Source organism: Notechis scutatus, chromosome 5 (genome assembly GCF_049901735.1).
Source record: "Notechis scutatus isolate UNSWTSFEM ecotype Mainland chromosome 5, rNotScu1.2, whole genome shotgun sequence".
Taxonomy (NCBI): Eukaryota; Metazoa; Chordata; class Lepidosauria; order Squamata; family Elapidae; genus Notechis; species Notechis scutatus.
In genome coordinates, this window is record NC_142013.1 from 25788809 (window position 1) to 25811964 (window position 23156).

Genomic DNA, 23156 nt, shown 5'->3' on the forward strand with positions numbered 1-23156 from the left:
ACAATTTCACATCTTCTTAAGTACATAAAGATAAGAAAGTGAAATGGGTTTTTGTCAGCCTTGGCAACTTTAACATGTGTGGACTTCGACACCCAGAATTCCCAAGCCGGCATTGTTATGATTATAACATCATTCACTAGCCTCAACTCATGCCAATGAGGAGGAACAGCAAAAGAAGTCAATGTCTCTCTACAAAAAGTGAAAACAGCAAAAAGAAACAAAAGTTGAACATACAGGAAATGAACAGGAAATGAAAACATTGAGAAGATCACATGAGAAAACGAGCTAAACGTAACCAAACGAAATTGAAGAGTGCAAAATTCTTTAGTTGTGAAACAAATGTCAAATGTGCTGGTAAAGGTTGGTGGGTACCTGACTTGATAATACTATTTGGAATATTAGACAAACTGCAAAGGGAATATGAGTCAGCAATCTGAAAGGTGCTTTTTTCTTCAAAAGGCAGCTAGACTGGTTTTTCCTGAGGAAGAAAAAAAATGTTTCACTTCTCATTCAAGAAGCTTCATCAATTCTCATGGTGGGGGTGGGGGTGGAAGGATAGTTCTGATAGGATGGTGGGGTGGTGGTGGAAGGTCATCTGGTCATTAGCACTCTCTGAGACGAGAGTGTTGAGGACACTTGGGGCAGTGGTGGGATTCACATTTTTTTTACTACCGGGTGTGGCTTGGTGGGTACAGCAGGGGAAGGATACTGTAAAATCTCCAGTCAGAGGTGCAGAGGTGGTATTCAGCAGGTTCTGACCAGTTCTGGAGAACCAGTAGTGGAAATTTTGAGTAGTTCAGAGAACCGGCAAATACCGCCTCTGACTGGAAATTTTACAGTATCCTTCCCCTGCCATGCTCACCTAGCCATGCCCACAGAACTGGTAGTAAAAAAATTGAATCCCACCACTGCAGAGGTGGTATTTGCTGGTTCTCCAAACTACTCAAAATTTCTGCTACCGGTTCTCCAGAACTAGTCAGAACCTGCTAAATACCAGCTCTGACTTGGGGTGGGGGAGTATCTGTGCCCTCATGCTCATCTGAATCAGGGTGCAATTGGTTGTGAAATCATGGGCTACATTGTAAACTGGACTTTTACAAAAAGAGACCATTGGTTTGAAAGAGGGATAAAAGAATCCATGTATGTTAGAACTGAACACCCACCCTTAACAGATGGGGAGGAATAAGACACCATCTATTTCTAGTTGTTTCATGATACAGTCAGCCAGATGTTCAGGCTGAATTTGGGATTTTAATCCACCTATCGAATCCTTCCCTAGGACCTGGATTAGGCAGGTGTGGATGTTTGATGGTGTTAAGAGGTATCATCGCAGATTTATTCTGGTTTTTTTGTGGTTGTTGAGATTGCTTGTTAGCCATCTTAACTTTCATCTCAAAGCTGGAATACATACATGCATACTCTGCATACTGTCAATTATGTTTTCAAACCTCTGCACAGGGAGAGGATACAGACAAGAATCATTGGCCGTATTAATATATCTTTGCTATTTATTTGCTGACACGGTGTTCAATTCAGCCACAATTTTGTTCTAGAAATCATCCTGCAGAAAGACCATGGCATCTGATGGATGTTTTCCATATACAGAATTCATTCTCTGCAGTGTTTGATGCATTCATGTGAAACAGCTTAAATCTAAACAATTAAAATATTTTTTTAAAAAAACCTAAAGCACTTGTAATCATAACAATTCTTCTAAAGTTGCACCATATGTCCATATGAAAGAGATCAGTTGTATATTATCTCTCTAAATTACCAAGGCAGCTGACTGACTCATTCTCTCAAATTAACTAGATCACATATTTCCTCCCTATTGTGTTTGACTCAAAAGTCTTTTATTCACACACCCCACTTCATTTAGTCATTACACAAGCGTGTGCTACAAAAAACTATAAAATACATTTGCCACAGATAAATTGTGCTTCCCCTTCTTAATTTATGGTCCAAATTGCAAGACAAGGATTTAGGAAAAAGCCAGGGAATGTATCTGCATTTTTACATGTAAAAGAAACAACTGCAAAAAAAAAATGGGAGTGGGAGAGAAGAAATCTCCATGGTGATATTCACATCATTAGGCAGCAAGAGTTTTTCAGTTAAGCAAAAGTCTTCCTTTTTTTAAAGGCTGGACCAACTGAGATTGTTTTTACAAGGGCATCCTGTGTAAATGAGTTAGAGGCTCCATCTTAGCTGAGAAACCATACAGAAACTATAGTAGATGTCAATTAAATCGGATTGGATCCTAGAAATCACACTGACATTGTTGCTTAGTTTATACAATAACCTCAGCTTAAACTGGATTCCTGGCTAAAACAAGTGCAGGAAAAACATGAAACTGCACAAGAGGTTCCATGCTCCATGCAATACTCTACCTGACTCTGTGGCTTCTTCCCCAAACCCCAAAAACTTTAACCTTAGACTGTCTAATATTGACCTCACCCCTTTCCTAAGAGGTCTGTGGGGGGCGTGCATAAGCGCACCAACATGCCTACCATCCCTGTCCTATTGTTTCTTTTTTTTTTATTTTTTTATTTTTACAGACCTCTTAGGAAAGGGGTGAGGTCAATAGTAGACAGTCTAAGGTTAAAGTTTCGTGTATTTCATGAAAATCCATTTCATGTATTTATAACTATGTTTATACTTATACTTGTTATCTTGTAAGCGATTGACAAATCAAATAAATAAATAAATAATAAATTAGGAGAATAGAGGTTTGGGAGATGTGGCTTTTCACTTGTGTTCTATGCTGTACTCATTCCTGCTGTAAATAATTTCTCAATTCAATTTAAAAGGTGTGGCAAAATCATATTTCATGTGACTGTATTTTTATTTATTTCATTTGACATAGTAAATCACCACTTTGGTATTTTGGGAAGGTAATAACAAGTACCACTTCATTTTTAAAAAAGGTTTAAAGTTGGCAATTACCTGGAAAAGAATAGGGCATAATCCAGAAAAATATGTTAATTCGTCTTCTGGAAATATGGTTATTTCTACTCCCAATATTTCCTTCTCCATTTATCATTAACATTGATCATGATAAATCACTTAAATCAAGAATTATTGTGCCATAAATACCATTAGTTTATCATTTAAAAAAAACTGTCTCAAGGAAAGAACAATTTCAGATCCAACAGGGAATTGCTTAGGTATTCCTCTAATATAGTGGCATAGTACAGTATAGCGGCATAGTATAGTATAGTGTCATTCCTTCTACAGTACTATAATTTTATATGTGCTGTTATTGACACATTATTGTAAAATCTTGTATAAGCAATAATATTGAATCCTATGTCTAATCCACCTGAAAGAGACTCTTCTCATCTCTGGTTTTCATTAAGTCATCCTACATAAACAATTTAATACTCTCTAGCTATGCCTTTAACACTTAAAATGTAAAATGTCAACTAGGACACCCCAAATGTGAGTAGTGGTGTTATTGACCAGTAGTAGTCTTATTGACCAGGGGAAAACCATAGCTTCTAAACGCAAATCACAGGAGTAGTGTGAGGTTAGGTTGCTGGGTTGGAGGTTAGCAAGCCTGCATTCAAGAGCCAAGTGCTGCTCTGTGTCCTTGGCTCCATATCCTGCCATCCCAAATGAGCATCCCACAGGCAATGGTGATGTCACTGGCTAATCCTTTCAACCCTGAAGCACAGGGGTCTCCAAACTTGGCAACTTTAAGACTTGTGGACTTCAGCTCCCAGAATTCTCTAGCCAGCTAGAGATTTAATCTCCAACTTCTAGATTTAAGCAAGCATTCTTGCTCCCTCTAAAAGTGCTACTGAATTGAATTTGTTAACCTGAAACACAAGGAGAATAATGACATGAGTTTCACAACAACAGGACCTGGTCAACCTTATGTGGGCTCAGAATGTAAATGGTATCAGATGTGACTAGCACTTGGATGGGAGATTTTCAAGGAATTTCTGGTCTGGGTTATTCTAGTCTAGACTAGAAAAAGATTCCAGAAGAAAGCCATGACAAACTCAAATACTTGAGGTTAAGGCTCCCTAGTAAGAAGTTGGGGCCAAAATTCATGGGACTTTTCCCCGTAGTAAAGATCATCAACCCAGTCATAGTGCAACTGAAGTTGCCCCGACTATTAGGGTAGATTAGTACCGGTAGATTGTTGCAAAGTAAAACAAATGGACGTATCCATGAAATCACCAGGAACCAAGTTCAAATTGAAGGATTCTTGATATGAATGAGGTGACTTGTAATGAATTAACATAGTCTGGGCCCAGATACCTGTTGAAGTATGCTCCTTGGCATGATAAGTCTAGCCCTCAGCCCAAAATTGTGAATGTTAAGAGTTTATCTTGCTTTTCACTCTGAAAGTTAGATAATGAGTGAAAGAAAAAAAAAACTGATTTAACAACAGAAAATACCATATATAATACCGTGTTTCTCCAACAATACGGCCTCCACCAATAGGAAGACCCAGCATGTTTTCTAGGCATAAAATCAATTAAGCCCCTCCCCCAAATTTAGGCCTAGTTTAAAACATGCAAAATAGGGGGAAGGGTGGGGACTTACCATTTGAGGCCGTTGGAGCTACCACCGCCGCTTGGGAATGCCGTTGAGCTGCCTCTGCTGCTTGGAGCTGCCTCTGCCGCATTGGAGCCGCGCCGCCTTGAAGCTGCCGCTCGCGCTTGAGCACTACCGCTGTTTGGAGCACTACCACCGCTCCAAACACGGCGGCAGCTCCAAACACGGAAGCGGCAGCTCCAAACGTGACGGCGGCACTCCAAACGGGCGGCGGTGGCTCCAAACGGCAGAGGCAGCTCCAAACACGGAAGCGGAGCCACCACCGCCATTTGGAGCTGCTGCCGCGCTTGAGGCCGCGTTGAGCTGGAGCTGCTGCTTGAGCTGCCGCCGTGTTTGGAGTGGCGGTGGTGCTTCAAACAGCGGTAGTGCTCCAAACGCTGAAGCGGCAGCTTCAAACGGCGGCGGCGGCTCCAAACGGCAGAGGCAGCTCCAAACGGCAGAGGCAGCTCCAAACGGCAGAGGCAGCTCCAACGGCACTCCAAACAGCGGCGGCAGCTCCAAATGGCGGCGGTGGCTCCGCCCGTGTTTGGAGCTGCCTCTGCCGCTTGGAGCCACCGCCGCTTGAGTGCCACCGTCACGTTTGAGCTGCCGCTCTGTGTTTGAGCTGCCGCCGTGTTTGAGCGGCGGTGGTGCTTCAAACAGCGGTAGTGCTCCAAACGCTGAAGCGGCAGCTTCCAAACAGCGGCAGCTCCAAATGGCAGAGGCAGCTCCAACGGCGGCAGCAGCTCCAACGGCACTCCAAACGGCAGCGGAATGGGCAGAAGGGAAAGCAACAGAGGCAGGTGCCAAAGGTCTTGGGTCTGCAGCAAAGGTGTTTGGTGGGAGTAGGGAGCTCTCTGCGCTTCGCCATGATCGCCCGTTAGGAGCGGCTGGTGGCGAGGCTGACCGCCGGGCGCCTAGATGAGGATGAAAGGGGGAAATTAGTTACCCCCAAAAAGACGGCCTAGCCGCTCTTTTTGGGCTCAAAAAAAATAAGGCCCGGCCTTATTATGTGAGAAACACGGTAGAGTGGGGGGGTAAACAAATAATAATAGCAATGTGTGCTATGATTCATGATTGTGGAACATATTCCTCCTGTAGTTGCAGATGCTCCATCACTGCAGGTTATCAAGCAAAATTAAACAGCCATTTGTCTGTATAGGGATTTTTGCCTGGATTCGAAAAATTCCAGGTCCCCTCCTATGTTTCTAAGTTGGCTTCAATTGACTTTTAAGAAAATCTCAGACTTCAATAGTTTCTCTATTGGAACCCCACTCTTATTTTTGTAATTCTGGTAGATGTAAAATCTAGTAAAACCTTCCGCTACACATCTGCCTTCAATGATGTTCCACAAAGTGCCTGCAATCAGAATGAGATCAATAAAAGGGCTGTTAACAAAAGTAACAGATTATGGGTTCTGCCCACAAATCTGCCTTATGCGCTTCGTACTGTTGTGACAGAAACAGCAAATCATTGTTGTAAAACTTTAACGAATAGGTCACCAACACTTCTTCCCAATAGTGAGTCATTTGGTCATGTCCATCATGAAGTTCCTCTGCATTATGGAAAAATTAAAACCAGGCCTGGTGCTCTAAAAAATGCTCATTTTATTGTAATGTAATAGGCAACCTGGCAATTCATCAACATATGGCTGTGTGGCTGATATTTCACACACCTAAACAATAAAAATGGAAGGAAGAACAAAATACCACATTGCTAGGAGATGATATTTCAACACAATCTGTTCTAGAATACATTTGTTATAATAGCACAGAGCACTATAGACTGTGCACTGCTAATGTTTCTGAACTGGAGACATTAGCATTTTCTTCAATTTCCATTTACACTCAGCTTTGCTTTTAAGAGCAGAACAAGACTGCCATTTGGTGGCCAAACCCCTAAACTGATTAAAAAACTGACCAAATCAAATCAATATTTCTCCACAGTAAGTGTTAATAACATTACTTCCATTCATATAATAGGACATAATAAAATTAGAACATTAATAATATTCAGTTTACATGAAGCCTACCTGTTTCATCACCTAACACTGACTAGTTTTAAATATATATATAAAAAATCTATATAATCTATTCCAAGAGATTTATGAATATTTAGAAGAAAGTAGATCTACTCAAAATACAAATACATCTGAATCTAATCTACAGTCTTTAAGGCTGTGCTTGCAAACAGTATTCTTAGCTCCTTCAATTTAAAACAAATGTCTAAATGGTATATTACCCTTTTAAGTTTTTTTTCAGGTTCAGTTTAGTCCAGAAACTCAGAATAGTGAACAATTAACGCTTAATGTCTGAAGCAATTTATTTTAAAATAATTTTGAAAATTTGTCATATGCTTTGAAAATGTAGTCTTATACTGAGGACTTCTTCCAAGAATCATATTTCTTTAAAGTTATTAACAGCTGCATATCACTCTTGGTGTCTTTAATTTTACTGCCTAAATTGGACAAGGTTACAATTACACTATTAGTCAACAATGACTTGAAAGTAATAAATATATAAAGAAAATCTATTCTTTTATATGTTACTTTTGGGGAAGGTTTCTTCTCAGGTACCAAGGGATACCCATATGTTTGTTAACCTGATAGCAGAAACATTAAACCAAAGCATTAAAACTGAATAATTTAATCTCTCAATATGCCAGGGTAACTTTTTTCTATAAGCAAAACCAGATCTTTCACCCATCCCTTATTTCACTTCAGAAAATGCAAAACTAGGAGCTCTGTATGATATGTACATATTTTTCCTGAAAATTTTCAGTGAAAAATTTAGAAATTAATGTTTTGGTATAATAGCATGGGGAACCTCACCAACTTGTTTTCTGGTGAATAAATACTTTATTAGTTTTACACACTTCAGTGTATTTCACTCTTTAAGCTTTGTCAATATATTTTCTTATACTTTGTTTCACCATAGCCATAACTGTATTTTCAAATATACTAAACTATATTTCTGATACTTAAGTTCTTCTATTACTATTGCACTATTTTTCTTAACCATTATTTGTAAAGGCTATTTTGTCCTTTGTAATATTCTACTTTCCCACAAGGTGGCACTGCAAACTAAAAAAACCCACCACTTATTAGCAAAGTATATGTCCACAAAGGTGTATACAGAATACATTTCTCAAGTGAATGCCTTATAAATAAGGAGCACTTTCATTAAAATAGGTTAAAATATTCACACATATAAAAATTAATTACAAGAATATTAATAGTTCTATATACCACAAAGTTTAGTGAAAAAAGAAAGGAGGGGGGAGAATCTTTCAATAGCATATGTCTTTAAAATAATTGATTCTGGAATATCAGCAAATATTCACTACTGCAAACAGTTTCAGCTACTTTGACTTTGCTTTCAATGCATGGGATTCAAGGGGTAGTGGTGTATTTATCCCCATGCAGCTAGCTAAAAAATAAGCAGTTGCTTTTAATGATTTCAAGATATTGAAGCATGCACACACACATATACACTGTGCACACTTCAGTTTTTCTACTTGCCTTTTAACTAATTTAACAATTAGTTAAAAGACAAGTAGAAACTACAGGCCAATATACAAAACAATTGCACTTCTGCTTTTAGTCATATTACTTCAAACTTTTTTCCAATACCATTTACTAATGTGAGACTCCAGCTTTATTTTATCAAACATAAAGAGCTTGCATTTTTATTAATACAAAGCACATAGTACATTTTTAACATGGGGGAATAAATAAGCACAATCATATGAAAAGTATCATATTGTAGGCTAATGCACTATAGAAGTAGTTTTCTTATTTAATTCAATCTCCTTTCGTTTCTCCTCTCTCAACTGCCATTCTAGCCAGGCATCCCAAAATAATATCATGTTCAACAGTCCTGAAAATCAGAGAGAATTTCAGGAGAAACAACAATCACCTATTTTTTCTTGTCTTACCACCAACATAGACTGTCTGTTATGACAACCAAAAACAGTTCTAAAATTGAAGGCAAACTGAAATGGATCAAATAAGTAATCTCTGCCAGAGACATATGGAGCTGATATGCTAGCACCTATTGATTTTTTTTTTTTTTTTGCAAAACAGATTTCATTACAATCCTTATTCACTCACCACACATATAAATAAGGAAGGGCAAGCGTCAAACTAATGTGTGGACAATAACATATATTCTCCAAGAGTCCAATACACATGTATCACACGCTGGCCACATCTGTGCCCTGGTTAGCAAAGGGGGAAAAAGTCGTGATACATCACGTGACACTCAAGTATGAATTTTGGTGTAATCTGCAAATTTGTAGTTAGTATTCTTTCTATTGGTTTAGCTCAATCATTTATATAGTTGTTAAATACAGAAAGTCAGATTCTGCTAAATTAACCTCATTTTGTTTTCTGAGGTTGATTAGAAGCCCTTGATAGGTTGGAATGTCTACGAACCAGCTACCAATCCACCTGCCATTAGCAATGTGCAAATCCCATTTGATCATCATTATCATCGGTCAAAAATAATGTTTATTTCAACATGATTAAAGTACAAATACGTTTTAGCTGCAGGATTCATATCTACTTGATAAATAAACTTGGGTTTGAGAAATTGAGCTTGCCTTTTGCAATCAAATTTCAGGCTTGCTTTAAAACTAAATTCTCAGCCTGAAAGTTTTTTTCCAATCCTTTCCAGTCAATATCACATTGACAGGGTAATATTTGTCATCCATTTTACAGATTAATCCATAACATGTATTGCCTAAGTCTCTTCTTTTCACAGAGATGGAAGACTCAGCAACTGGTTGTTTTCTTGCTAAACCATTAAACCATAGTATCTTGACAAGTAGTTGTTTCCATGGCAATAGAAAATGAATATTATCCATGTTACAGTGAGCTTCTGATTTCATCTTGAACCATTAACCATCAAGCCATAACTCATTTATTTTTCATTTGCAGGAAGGAAATGAAGATTAAAATCTCTTCACATGTGGAAAAAGCAGCAGATTAAAATCTCTTCACATGTGGGAAAAATGAAATTCATCAGATTCAAGTAATCACTTTTTATATTTAAAAAATCTTACATTTCTCAGGCAACATTAACACACACAATAGATGAATAATGCCCAAAAAAGCATTTTAAACATCAGTTTTAATATCAGATCAATTTTAAAAGCCTAAGGAGCTGATATAATATAGAAATATATTTCTGAGCTGTATTTTCATTTGAATGTTTAGCTTCCATTTCTGATCCAGAACAGATTGAATCTGTGTATGAAGTTTCATCTTGTTGCACTTTTGAGATTTGGTATTCAAATTTAATATATAGTATATTAGTATTAGTGGAAGTCTGTATATGTTATCAGTGGATTCAAGTTGTTCCTGACTTTTTTAATATATGAACAACCCAAATGACTTTCAGTAATATTACAGTAATACATGTATTCCTGTGCTAATATTTCAGTCTTACTGCTATCAGTTTTCAATTTAGGAATTGTTTGAGTAAAACATCTCAATCCATGGTTATAATAAGTGTACGTCATAAGAAATGTTACTGTTTTGAATGACAGATTCTCATTTAGGCTCATCTCTAGGGAAGAAATTTTTCACATTTCTGCATATTTACAAGAATATAATAATTTCTCTAAGTTGCTATCCATCCAGGTGTTTTTAGTGTAACTTCAGACAATGTTGATTGGCAGTTCTGGGAACTGTAGTGCAACTGAATGAGCATTTAAACCAGGGGTGTCAAACTCACAGCCCGTGGGATGGATGCGTCATGAGCTGGCCACGCCCACTCCTGGTGTGATGAAGGGGGGAGGAAAGTTGCGATACATCATGTGACGACACCCCTGACTTAAAAAACTATAGTTTCTCCTAACGGCTACTCCTCCTCAAAAAGCCTTAATGTTACCAAGAAAAATACCATGAATTCAAAATGTTCTAAAAAAAAATTCCTTTATAAGAATAAAACCTGGGTTATTTGGAAGAAATCTGCAATCATTCTTTGGGCCTTGATAGGCCATTCAAATTTCATCACCAACATTCAGTTTAAACAAGATTATCCAAATGTCTTTTCAAAATTGATGATTAAAAGCTAATCTATCCTATACATAGTTGGTTTAATGAAATGCAAAGTGCATATACATACACACACACACACACACATTTCTGCTGTAGAAATAAGCTGATATTCCTTTGCATACAGCATTGATTTCCTTTCAGCTTTGGCTCCTAAGGAGACAGTGACCATATTTTATTTCTTGAAGATTAGTCTGACCTAACATTTTTGTCATTTTTTAACAAATCTAATGAGTTCAGTAGTAGCTTAATGGCTTAATGGTAATCTTGGTGCATGTTGCCAATCATACAGTGAGGCTAAAAATGTTTTAAGCATCTGCCTTATTTAGTTTTATAACACTTTATAACCCTAACTACAAACAACATTTAAAAACAAGAAATTGGCGTGGCCAGCAAATGACGCATCACACCCCTGTTCTAAAACATTAGAAATTTATTAGAAAAGCAGTAGAACAGGGGTGTCAAACTGGATTTCTTTGAGGATCGGATCAACACTGCAATTCTCCATGGACCAGTGGGGGAGGGTGTCTGTGTGTGGCCTCCCTGCACCTTGTTGTCACCTTCCATGGCCTCCTGCAACACTTTACCAGCCATTTTCAGGACCATTTTCCAGGCCATTTTTCAGGTTATGTTAAGTCCATTTTCGGGCAGGAGGCCTGCAGGAGGCCATGGAGGGGGAAAATGAGGTGCGGGGTGGTGGTGCATGCAGCTCATTTTAGCCACCAGAGACACTGCGGGCCGATCCTTTGGTATTTCTAGGCCGGCCCTATGGGCCATATTTAAGCACCCCACAGGCTGGACCCGGCCCACGGACCTTGAGCTTGACACCCCTGCAGTAGAATGTATGGAAAACTTTATTAATGGGTGACATATTTCAGTTTGGTTTATAAATTGAAGAGTCTTTGATGGACAACATGTGGAATAGACAGGCAGAAGACTAGACCAAGCTAAATCCAAAAATGCCAGGGAATTCCTGGAAGCTTGGCATTCAGATACAGCCAACAATAGAATATAGAAATTATATATATTGTTCAGGTATTTTCCCACGTCATTGTATAATATATAATAATATATACAATTATATTATATATAATAATATAATATAATATAATAATATAAACTTAAGAAAACAAAACTTAAGAAAACTAATATATAATAATATATACAATGACGTGAGAAAATACCCGAACAAAGCTGAATACCATACATGTAAGTACCCGCGAAAACTTAAGAAAACACACACACACACACACACACACACACACATATAATATTTGTTTTCTTAAGTTTTCGTGGGTATTTATATGTATGGTATTCAGCTTTGTTTGGGTATTTTCCCACGTCATTATTTAAAAGCACAACTATAATGACGTGGGAAAATACCCGAACAAAGCTGAATTCTCTCTCTCTCTCTCTCTCTCTCTCTCTCTCTCTCTCTCTCTCTCTCTCCCTCTCCTCCCTCCTCTCTCTCCCTCCCTCCCTCTCTCTCTCTCTCTATATATATATGTGTGTGTGTGTGTGTGTGTGTGTGTGTTCTTAAGTTTTCGTGGGTACTTACATGTATGGCATTCAGCTTTGTTCGGGTATTTTCCCACGTCATTATAGTTGTGCTTTTAAAGTTGTAGCAACGTTTCAGCAGAATCTCATCTGCCATCATCAGGCTTCTGTATAGTGTTCATCTGTGAGTCAGACTTTTACAGTGGTTTCAGATTTAAATTTGGGGCAGCTGTGCCAGAATGGTTTTTTCTTCATCCTGATTGGTTGGGAGTCTTGGTCTGTGTTTATTGGTCTTGGAGTTTGCTGTATTCTGCTTGATTGGTGTTTCTAATATCTTCTGTCTGTTTTTTGGCTCTTTTTGTATCTTCATTGGCTGGCAACATTGTGTTACTTTATTGGAGGCCTTTAGTGCAGCTTGGCTCCGGGTAAATGGATGGCTATCATTAGTTAGGAAGCTAGGTTTCATCTGGGTGCCTGGTTGGGGTGTGTTTGAGCTGGAGGTATCAGGGGGGATCTGTTTGTGCCCAGGTGTTTGCCTGGTGTGGACTCACAAACAAAAAAATCTCCACACCACAAGCCAGGCAAACACCTGGTTGGAGTGTGTTTGAGCTGGAGGTATCGGGGGATCTGTTTGTGCTCAGGTGTTTGCCTGGCTTGTGGTGTGGAGATTTTTTGTTTGTGAGTCCACACCAGGCAAACACCTGGGCACAAACAGATCCCCTGATACCTCCAGCTCAAACACACCCCAACCAGGCACCCAGATGAAACCTAGCTTCTAACTAATGATAGCCATCCATTTACCCGGAGCCAAGCTGCACTAAAGGCCTCCAATAAAGTAACACAATGTTGCCAGCCAATGAAGATACAAAAAGAGCCAAAAACAGACAGAAGATATTAGAAACACCAATCAAGCAGGACACAGCAAACTCCAAGACCAATAAACACAGACCAAGACTCCCAACCAATCAGGATAAAGAAAACCATTCTGGCACAGCAATACTGCCCCAAATTTAAATCTGAAACCACTGTAAAAATCTGACTTTTAGACCAGAAGTCTGGACCACAGACCAGAAGCCGCACTGCAGCTGCATCACTACCCACTTCAAACCCCTCTGAGCCATACATGAGCGAACTGACCCCCACCATGAAGATGCAGCACGACCACGAACTCGAAGCCAAACAGCAAGATCACAGCTCACCAGCTCAAATCCCCCAGTAACTAAGACCAACCTGAGCACAACCAAGCCCCCACCTGAACAGAACACACCTCCAGCCAATCAGAACATGGCCAACCCCCAACCAATCAGAACACAGCCAAACCTCCCAACCAATGAGAACACACCCCCACCCAATCAGAACACAGCCAAGCCCCACCCAATCAAGTCACGCCCCCACTAGCAGTTAAAAGGAAGAAGCAGCTGCAAGCTCACATCACTCTGAGAAGCACAGAGCTGAAGACAGAAGCCTGAAGATGATGAATGAGACTTCATCGAAACGTTGCCTAGATACTTCCAATCTTACGCGGGAGAAAACCCGAATAACCAAAGATCCACATACAAATACCCGCGAGAACCTCAGAAAACATATATATATATATGTATGTATGTATGTATGTATGTATGTATGTATGTATGTATGTATGTATGTATATGTATATGTATATGTATATGTATATGTATATGTATATGTATATGTATATGTATGTATGTAACATAAAAAGCGAAGAAGGAAACAAATAGCAATAAGACTTAGACTGTGCATTCCAGCATTCTCTGAGTGATTTAAAATGTCAGCATATTGCCCCCAACAATCTATGTCCTCATTTTACCAATCTCGGAAGGATGGAAGGATGAGTCAACCATGGGCCTGTCAGGATCAAATTCCAGACTGAATATATACTCTTCAGAAGCCCAGATAAACAGGGATCAACACAAGGCAAACAATCAACCAGAAAACCACACCTTAATCAAGGAACTACCAAGGAGAAAACCACTCACTCATTAAAACTGGCAGTGCAAGCTATAATATATAATAACATAAAGAGATGACAAACCCCACGCTCACTTCCATTGTTGAAGTTACCTAATTGCGTAACAAAATATATGCCAGCACCAAGGACAGCACAGTTTAACCCTGAACTACATGTATTCTTTTCTATTGAAACTTAAATCCTTCTTGGGCATTGTTTTTCTTCCAAACCAATCAAACATTAGAAAATAAACACAGTAACTATTTAAAAAGATAATATCAAATCAAATTTAGTGTGAGGAGTAAAGTGGCAAAAGAAAGGTCAAGTTTGAAAATGGACTAGATCAGATCTATAATTGCAGAAAAAATAAGTCCAAAATATTTCAATTTAATTACATATACATGATGGCACTTACTCACTTGGTTGATCACAAAACAAAAACAAAACAAAACAATACCAGATTAGTCCAATATTCAGATAAGAAACCACCATGTGAAATCCTGTGGTTGTGGGATAAAGTTGAGAAAATTTTCTGAAAAGAGACAAATTATTGCTGTATTTTACCAAGAAAATTACTCATTAGTTCAGGAGTGTCAAACTCAATTTCATTGACGGATGCATCAGGGTTGTGTTTGACCCTGGGGGAGAAGGTGGGCATGGCCAGATTGATGTCATTTGTGATTGACCTTGGGCGGGGCTGGGGACATCCATTGTTCTCCCGGGCTCCATTTTCATCTATGATAGCCTCTTCCAGCCCTCTGCCAGTGAAAATGGAGCCCAGAAGGGTCACACATGCCTCTCCCAAACTCCATTTTCATTGGCAGAGGCACCATGGGCTAATCCTGTCAGAGCGTTTGTAACATGACTGCTATTGTGAGACAACCCATGAGCAAAGCACAGCACACAGAGACTTAGACATTTAACAATGGTTTATCTATAACAGTTATATACAGAAATGTAAGTGGTAGGCAAACTAACTTACAAGCAACCTTTCTTCTTCTTAATTCTACAGAGAACTCTGCAATGAATACCAGACACAAGGAGAGAGAACACTTCCTCTCATGGCTACCTTTATATAAACACCTCTTAAAGGAGTAGAATCCATCTCCAGTCTTAAAGAGAAATACCCATGCTATGTTGATTCATTTTACTGCATTGGCCTATATTACATCAGTTTCACTACTGGTTGGCTCTTAAATCCCAAGACCTTACCAGATCCTTCATTGTTTCCAGGGTGGGCCCTTGGGCCAGATCTAAGCAGCCTGTGGGCTGAATCCAGCCCATGGGCCTTGAGTTTGACACCCCTGCCTTAGCTTTTTATTGGAATGTCACAATTCTTAAATATATTTCATTGAATTTACAGTTTAAAAAATAGTATATAAAAACTATCAAAAGATTATTCTGGTGAAAAAGCATATGAAAAGCATATGAAAAGCCAGAGTGAACAACTGAAAGCTTTGAGAGACTCAAAGAAGAAACAGAAGATATGTACATTACCAATTAATTTTCACTATGGGGAAAAGGGAACATTGCTATTGATGTTTAAAATCTATTTCACAGGAAATGCAATAGAATATTGATGCTGCAAACAGAATGTCAGCAGTGAGGATCTTCATAGATTGCCATTTTCTCCCTCTATCATTAAATGGAAGATCCAACTGCAGTTAAGTGCACAGAGTGGGGAAAAGTCAACCAAGTGTGGCTGATAGCACTCAGCAAAATCCTTGCAGAATACTATTCACCAAGGGACTCATAATTGCAGAATGCCTCCTATCACAAATTTTGTCAGCTCTTTCACTAATGCAAAGCCAGATTGCCAGAATATCACTTTGACAGGTCTTTGACTTTTGTGGTTTTCTGTTATTAGAGCTCATTCAAAGATACTGAGCGACATTTAAAATTAAGAACCCATTCATGAATGTATTTTGCACTGCAGCCAAAAATAATTAGCCATATTCTGCCAAATGCTGAATACTGGTGCTCTCTTGATTGCAAGAAGGGCAAATTTACAGGCTTAACATGATTAAGCTGATGATGGATAACAACTGATACAGCACTAGAATGCCAAGCAGACTGATCTGCATGATTCTATCCATGGAAGGAGACAGCCAAAGGAACATAATTGGCCTGCTGGTGTGACAGATGAATGGATTGTGTGAAGGTTTAGGATAGGAGAAGAAATTACATCTAGGAACGATGAATCCACAAAGAAATCTGCTCACTGAGATTTCCAATATTGAAAAGTAAGCCCTTACTTTACAAGGACACACAATCAGAATATGAAATGGAATTAGCATAAATCAAAGAAAACTTGATACTTTTGAAGAAAAAAAAGAAACCTACTATATTGGATGTTGCCAAAATAAATGAATTTCAGTAGATTGAAAGGGCTTATTTTAATTTAGATTACATGATATACGAGTCAGAGCATGAGTTTATATGAAAAAAGAAAGAAGAAATTATATTGAAATAGGATATTACTAAGTATGCTTATGAAAATAACAACCACAAAGACCAGATCATAAGCAGGGGTCTCCAACTCTCGGTCTGCAGCATCCCAGAAATCGGGTCATGCAAACAAGTGAAGCCCCATCTGTGGGATGCAGCACACAAAACCACACCCCTCTGGTTCACAGAAAAACCTCTGTACATGGAACTGGTCCCTCGTGCCCAAAAGGTTGGGGGCTGTTGACATAGCGAATAAACAAGGAAGATGCTAAAGCTACTGCAGATGGTGGCAAGAAGTGCTAAATGCAACATCAATAATGATGTGGAAATGGAATGAAAACGTTGGAGAAATGGAGAAATCTGGAATCACTGACTTGCTAGAGACAGCACTGCAAAAAAAAACCTGCTTATTGCCACTGTTTTCTTTAAGCAATATAAATGCAGATTATACAAATGACCAACATCAGATAGATAACATATAATTAAATAGACTATATAATAGGAGAATCCGATAACATTGTATTGTTTATATTTCCCAACTATATATCAGTCAGGAAACCACAGCCATGGTGAAACTGACTGGCTCCAGGTTGGCAAAGGAGTGAGGCAAGGATGTGTATTTAATTTCCATGCTGAATATATATTAACGGAAACTTATTGAAGAAGATGAATATGGTTTTATACATCAAAAATCTGTGCTATGCTGACACTACTTTATAACCAAAAAATGCAAAGGATTTGTAAGGTCTACTATTACAAGGAACAGTCAGACACGAAAGACCAAGTCCACATGTGAAGTCTAATAAAACTGAGTTATTACTATAAAGCTTATGCATATGTTTCTTCTCAATTACAATTAGCAGTAGCTTGGAGTTATGGAATTCAAGAGAGTTTGGTCCTCTTGTGGCTACATAGGGATTCTAGGCTGATCTCTCTTTTAACTCCATCCCCATGTTCGGCCACTCCTCCTCTATAAGAGCATGGTACAATTGTTGATTCAATGCAATTGTAAAACCCCTGCAATCTCATTTAGAACTAGATTATGCAAGAGTAATGATAAATTACATTACACCTCACTTCCTTGACATGAGGAATTCCTTGTCACTTGCAGTACATAAATCAATGGTATGTCATAAGCATATGAAACTATGAAGACGCTCACAGTGCTAATTATCATTTTATTTAGAACTGCCTCTCCTCTGAAACATAGAACCAACAGTTATACTTGATGGTCACTTTCTACTACTTGCTATCAGTTCATCAGAAGTTCAGAAAAAAGAAAGACTTGAAGCTCACTGACTTACAACAGTGAATTTTCATAGACTGTCAAGACCAGCGTTTATCACTAGTTTATATATAGCAACTTCTACCCCACCCTTCCCACACTGTCTCATTGTCAGTCTGACAGTGGGAACCAATTGCCTTCAACAATGGCAGGTGTTCTTCCCACTCATTCCTTCCAGAAAAGATTTCTCATCTAGTTTAGGACAAGAGAAGGCTTCATAGTAGTTGCCAATTATCTTGCTACAAGATTAATTTTTGTCTGATGAAAACAGGCATAATGTAGTCAAAACACAGTGCAGAATAAAAGTCACTCTCATTTAAAGCTGAAAGGTTTTAAACATGAAACAAAGAAATATTTTAGATGTTAAAAGACATAAACACAAACCATAGTTCTTGTGCCTTTTAATTTATGCCTTTTATTTTCTTTATGCCTGCTCTGTTTGATCACAATCATTAGACACAGGACAGAGCTGCAAATAAGACATAAAAATAGTTGTACTGATTTGGTTTGGTTTGGTTTGTGCCACAATCAGACAATCTTAGCAGTCCATAATTAAACATCCAACATAAATTATAGAAGTAATAAAAACTATAACCAAATCTCCTCTAAAAACCAATGGCATAATTTCATATTCCAAAAGGTCTCCAAAATAATTGACTTTCTAAAAACTGACCAAGCGATCAAATTGCAGCATATTTTCAGAGAGAGGCCATTCCATGGTACAAAACCACAGAGTACCAATACCTGTGCCTCAGCACCCTTGACCTGGTAAATATGGGAAGCATACAACAATTTTTCCAGGAATGTTAAAAGCTGCACTCCACATGGCTTGCATATGTAGCCCACTAGGTACTTTTCAATGCACACATTTATATTTATCCACCCAAAGCACAACATTAGGGAGAGCGGAAATGCACATATAAAGGAGATGCACACACAGAAAAAATATGTATACCAACACTTCAATTAGATCCTGAAGAAAAAGGATAGACCTGTTGTCAAACACATGCAGAAACAGCTTGTGAGAGTAGAAATGTGCACAAGCATAAAGCAAACATACACATATGCAGAACAGACTCTACATGAAGGTGCAATATATGGACAGAACAGGAAAACACACGCACACACATATTACAAACAGAAATAATAATCTTTACTTCCTATGGCTACTGCTGAAAAGAGAGAATGGTCTCCCTTGGTTGGTGTGCTTATACTGAAACATAAGGGCAAGAGACCCAGTTTGGACCAGCATCTTAGGGTAGGAAGTTAAGAGATCCCTGTTGGTTCCAGTGCAGGCTAGTGTTACATTGTATGTTGTATGTATCTTACAAGTATAGCAGTGCTCCAATATTTGAGGGGCTACCACAGAGAGGAAGGGGTCAAGCTGTTTTCTAAGGTACCTGTAGGCCAGATAATGGATGGAAACTGAACAAGGACAGATTTAACATCAAAATAAGGAGAAATTTTCTGACAGTGAGAACAATCAAGCAATGGAACAGCTTGCCCTCAGAAGTTGTGGGAAGCACCATCACTTGAGACTTTCAAGAAGAGATTGGACTGCCATTTGTCAGAAATGGTGTAGGGTCTCCTGCTTGGGCAAGGGGTTGGACTAGATGGCCTACAAGGTCCCTTCCAACTCTGTTAATCTATAAATATTGTAAGGTTTAAAAGGTCTGACTACAAGAAAATGCCAGGCTTTATCATACTGTTGCTTTTATTTTTTCTGAAAAATTGGAAGGTCCTAATGATTCTTGAATCATTCATGAATTCTTGGATTTTACCATTATAACTAGTTACACTAAACAGCCAATGTGGAAATAAGTACTTTTAACCAGCTGTCTCCTTTCCATACTATAAACTGAAACAAGTTAATCAATGCAAACAGCAAGCGTTTTTACATTTGCAGAAATTGTTGCAACTCAAACAACAGCTGGTGCCAAACCTATTTAGCGGAAAGGGCAGGTGTAAAGAATGTAGACAGCAAAAGGAAATAACTTTGGAAACTACATAACTGACACCTCAGTGGTAACTCTCAGGAGCTTGCTTCACATGTCACACTCAGCCATAATATCGTTAATTTGGTTTTGAGTCAGTACAAACTGTTCTATGGTTTACTGTTAGCCACTGCAGTGAATCAGAGCAACTTGCAGGACACTCTAATTAAAAATGAATTTTCATTATAAAAATAAATTCACTTGGCATAGCTTGTATATGCAGCTGTCTCAGAAATATCTGCAGGGTGACTGTAAAAAATGAAAACCAGGGTCACCCATTACACACATGCACACAAATACATTTTAAAATCATATAATCAAATGAGTGCACAAAAGGGAGATAATTGTTGCATCAATTACATTACAGCACCACTACAAATTTGTACTCTCAAACTAAGAAAAAAAAGTAACTACACCAATAATTAAAGACATTTGTTGACATAATTTTTTTAAATTAGACTTCTGGGCAGTAGTTATTATATAGAAATAAAATGAAATATTCGAAGGAAATTATTTAAGTCACAATCAAGTTTTTTGTATTGACAGTAACTAATAAGCTCTTTTGATCAATGAAGGACTATGGAATCTCAGCTGGCTAAAAAAAAAAATCAACAGTACAGTTTGGCTGGATCCTTTCTGAGGCTAATCTTCAGGACTCCTCAGCCAAGAACAGGGACCAATGGGGAAGGACACAATGGGACCCATTGAGATAGATGCCATTTGTCACAACATCTTTTCTTCACGCATGTGAAAAAGATGTTCTAGTCACTGGCTGGCTGGGCACATACACCCATAAATCCATTTTACATGTATTTCATGCTGCTACCTTTCAATAATAGCTTTCAAAAGAAGTTTCCCCTATGCCAGCATTTAAAACAATGTTAGAATCTTTACAGTCTGAGTCCCCAACATTCATTCATTGGTGCACTTTTAACCCCAATTTTAAGATTCTGGGCACAAGAACTAACTGAAAGCAAACCTAAGTGTAAGCATAAGGGAGGGGGGGAAGATGGTTATTCAAAATTTTTTATCCCAGGCCAACAACTGCTGAAAAAAACAATACTGCAAACTCAGAGAGTGGCCATGGCCAGGAAAGTTTTCAGTAACTTAGGCTGAAGAGCTGCAGTCCTACTTACAGAAACCCAACCTTGTCTCTCTTATCCATGCCATAGTGACAATGAAGCTACAATATATTACTGTTAAGTGCTGGATTAAGACATTTATATGCAAGATATATAATTTGCCAATTAGTGCATGTCCAATTCACAGTTCTTATAACAAGAAGGAGAACCTCCAAGCTTCATTCAGCATATGGACGAATTCCCAAAAACCATTACTGATGGCAACTTCTAATCTTACCAGTACTTCAAACAAACACCCCAAAAGTGTGGTTCCACTTTCCTTATGAGAATATGTTTGGTAAACTTTAGCTTTAAAAAAAAGGCAAGTCAGCAGGGACATCATCAAAGAATTTAAAATCAAACAGAGAGCAGACACTATTGCCTTGTCTTCTTGTTTCTAACTTTGGTGGTTCCAGGTCCATATGTATGTATTGATCAAACTTTGAATACTGTATCTAGTTCTTGCCATCACACATGAAAAAGAATTCACACAAAAAGGGACAATTCAGAAAAGGACAATCAGGTGATCAGGGAACCAGAAACCAAAACTTGGAGGTACTTAAGAACTCAAAATGTTGTGTTTTGAAAAGAAATGGCATGGGGGGAGAATATGATAGTATTCTTCAGTTACTTAATAATATGTCACATAGATGACCAGTTCTGTCATATTTTACAGTGGATTGTATGGAGTAATAGATTTAAGTTACAGGAAGGTAAATTCTGAATGAACATTCTGTGAAACTCTCTAACATTAGTTTAACAATGGAACGAACGAACTAACCAGAAAGATAGTTAAATCCTTTTCACTGGACGTGTTCAAGAAGAGGCTAGACAGCATATTTTGATTTAGATTCTGGCACTGTGGAAATATTTGGACTTGATAGCCTTGGACCCTTCAAACTTCTCTATTTCATGATTCTATGCTAGAAAATCCCATTGAAATTAATATGTTGTTCTGTTATTGCAATTTGACCCAAAGAATCATCTTCAAAATGTACAGTATTTAATGTATATACTAAAGAATCTAAATATTTTATATACCTGAAAATAATAACAGCAAAAACTTTGTATATCTAATAACGTTAGCAGCATCTAACATTCAATCAATTAATTTTCTATTCTAGGATTGTACAGCTGTCCTTGTGGGAACCCAACCTTCTCAGCTATGGACAGAAAACTTATACCAGTCCAATGGCATGGATGTCACTGATCTATGGCATCAACAATGTTAATTGCACCCAATGAATATTTTAGCTCTGACTTGGCACACAAAACTAGCAGCTGCTCAAAGGGAAGAATTGGTAAAGCAAAGTAGCTACCAATTTTGTATGTAGAAATATGCAGCAGTTGAGATATAGTGGACTTTTTCCAAATTATGATTGTGTATTTAAAAAAAATAAGAAAGAATAGAGTCATACTTCAATAATTAAATTTTAATGCATAAACTGAGTGTCCAGAAGTATTATCAAAATTAAAAAGCATATATTTTGTTGGTTCTCTTTTTATTATCTATCATTAGTACTTCCCCTTGTTTTATTTATTTATTGCATTTTATTTATCACTTTTATAGGTAACTGATGGCAGAAGACTAACATAATAATCCTTTTTCCCATTTCCCCACAACAACAAAATCCTGTGAAGTTAATTGAGATATGAGAGAGTGACTGGCTCAAAGTCACCCAGCCAGTTTACTTGCCTAAGGCAGAACTAGAATTCATGGTCTCCTGGTTTCTAGGCCACCCTAACCACTGCAGCAAATTGGCTCTCTTATTTGTTTAAAATTTGACAGATATTTCTTTGTGAAATCTATTATTTGTTAATAAGGATAGACAGCTTCTGCTAATATCAATGCATCAATGAAGCAATTAAGGCATTGTCCAGGCTGAAGTTACAATCTGGATTTTTCATTATTATTCAGCCGAACCTATTTAATGGAATTGTTGTAAATGAGGATGTCACTTTGAGTTCATAAAGAAAATGAAGTTATTGTTACATTTGAAAGGCAACAAAGTTCATTTCTGTTCTTAAAACCAGTCCCAAAAAGTACAATTTCAGAGCAAAGAATGTTCCTGGTTCATATTTCAACTTCTTCAGAAACTCATTAGTTGGTCTTGAATAAATAATTGAGCTTCAGTTCCATTTGTCTCATATATAGCAGTTTTATTTATTTATTTTTGTCAATTGCTTACAATATAATAGTTATGAATACATGGATACATATAATAAAAATAAAAAA

General features: G+C 37.9%; 1 protein-coding gene across 2 annotated transcripts in view; it reads right to left on the minus strand.

The window, feature by feature from the left end:
- DCLK1 (doublecortin like kinase 1) overlaps positions 1-23156 on the minus strand; it is a 172182-nt gene that overhangs the window by 107156 nt on the left and 41870 nt on the right. The window lies entirely within an intron of this gene.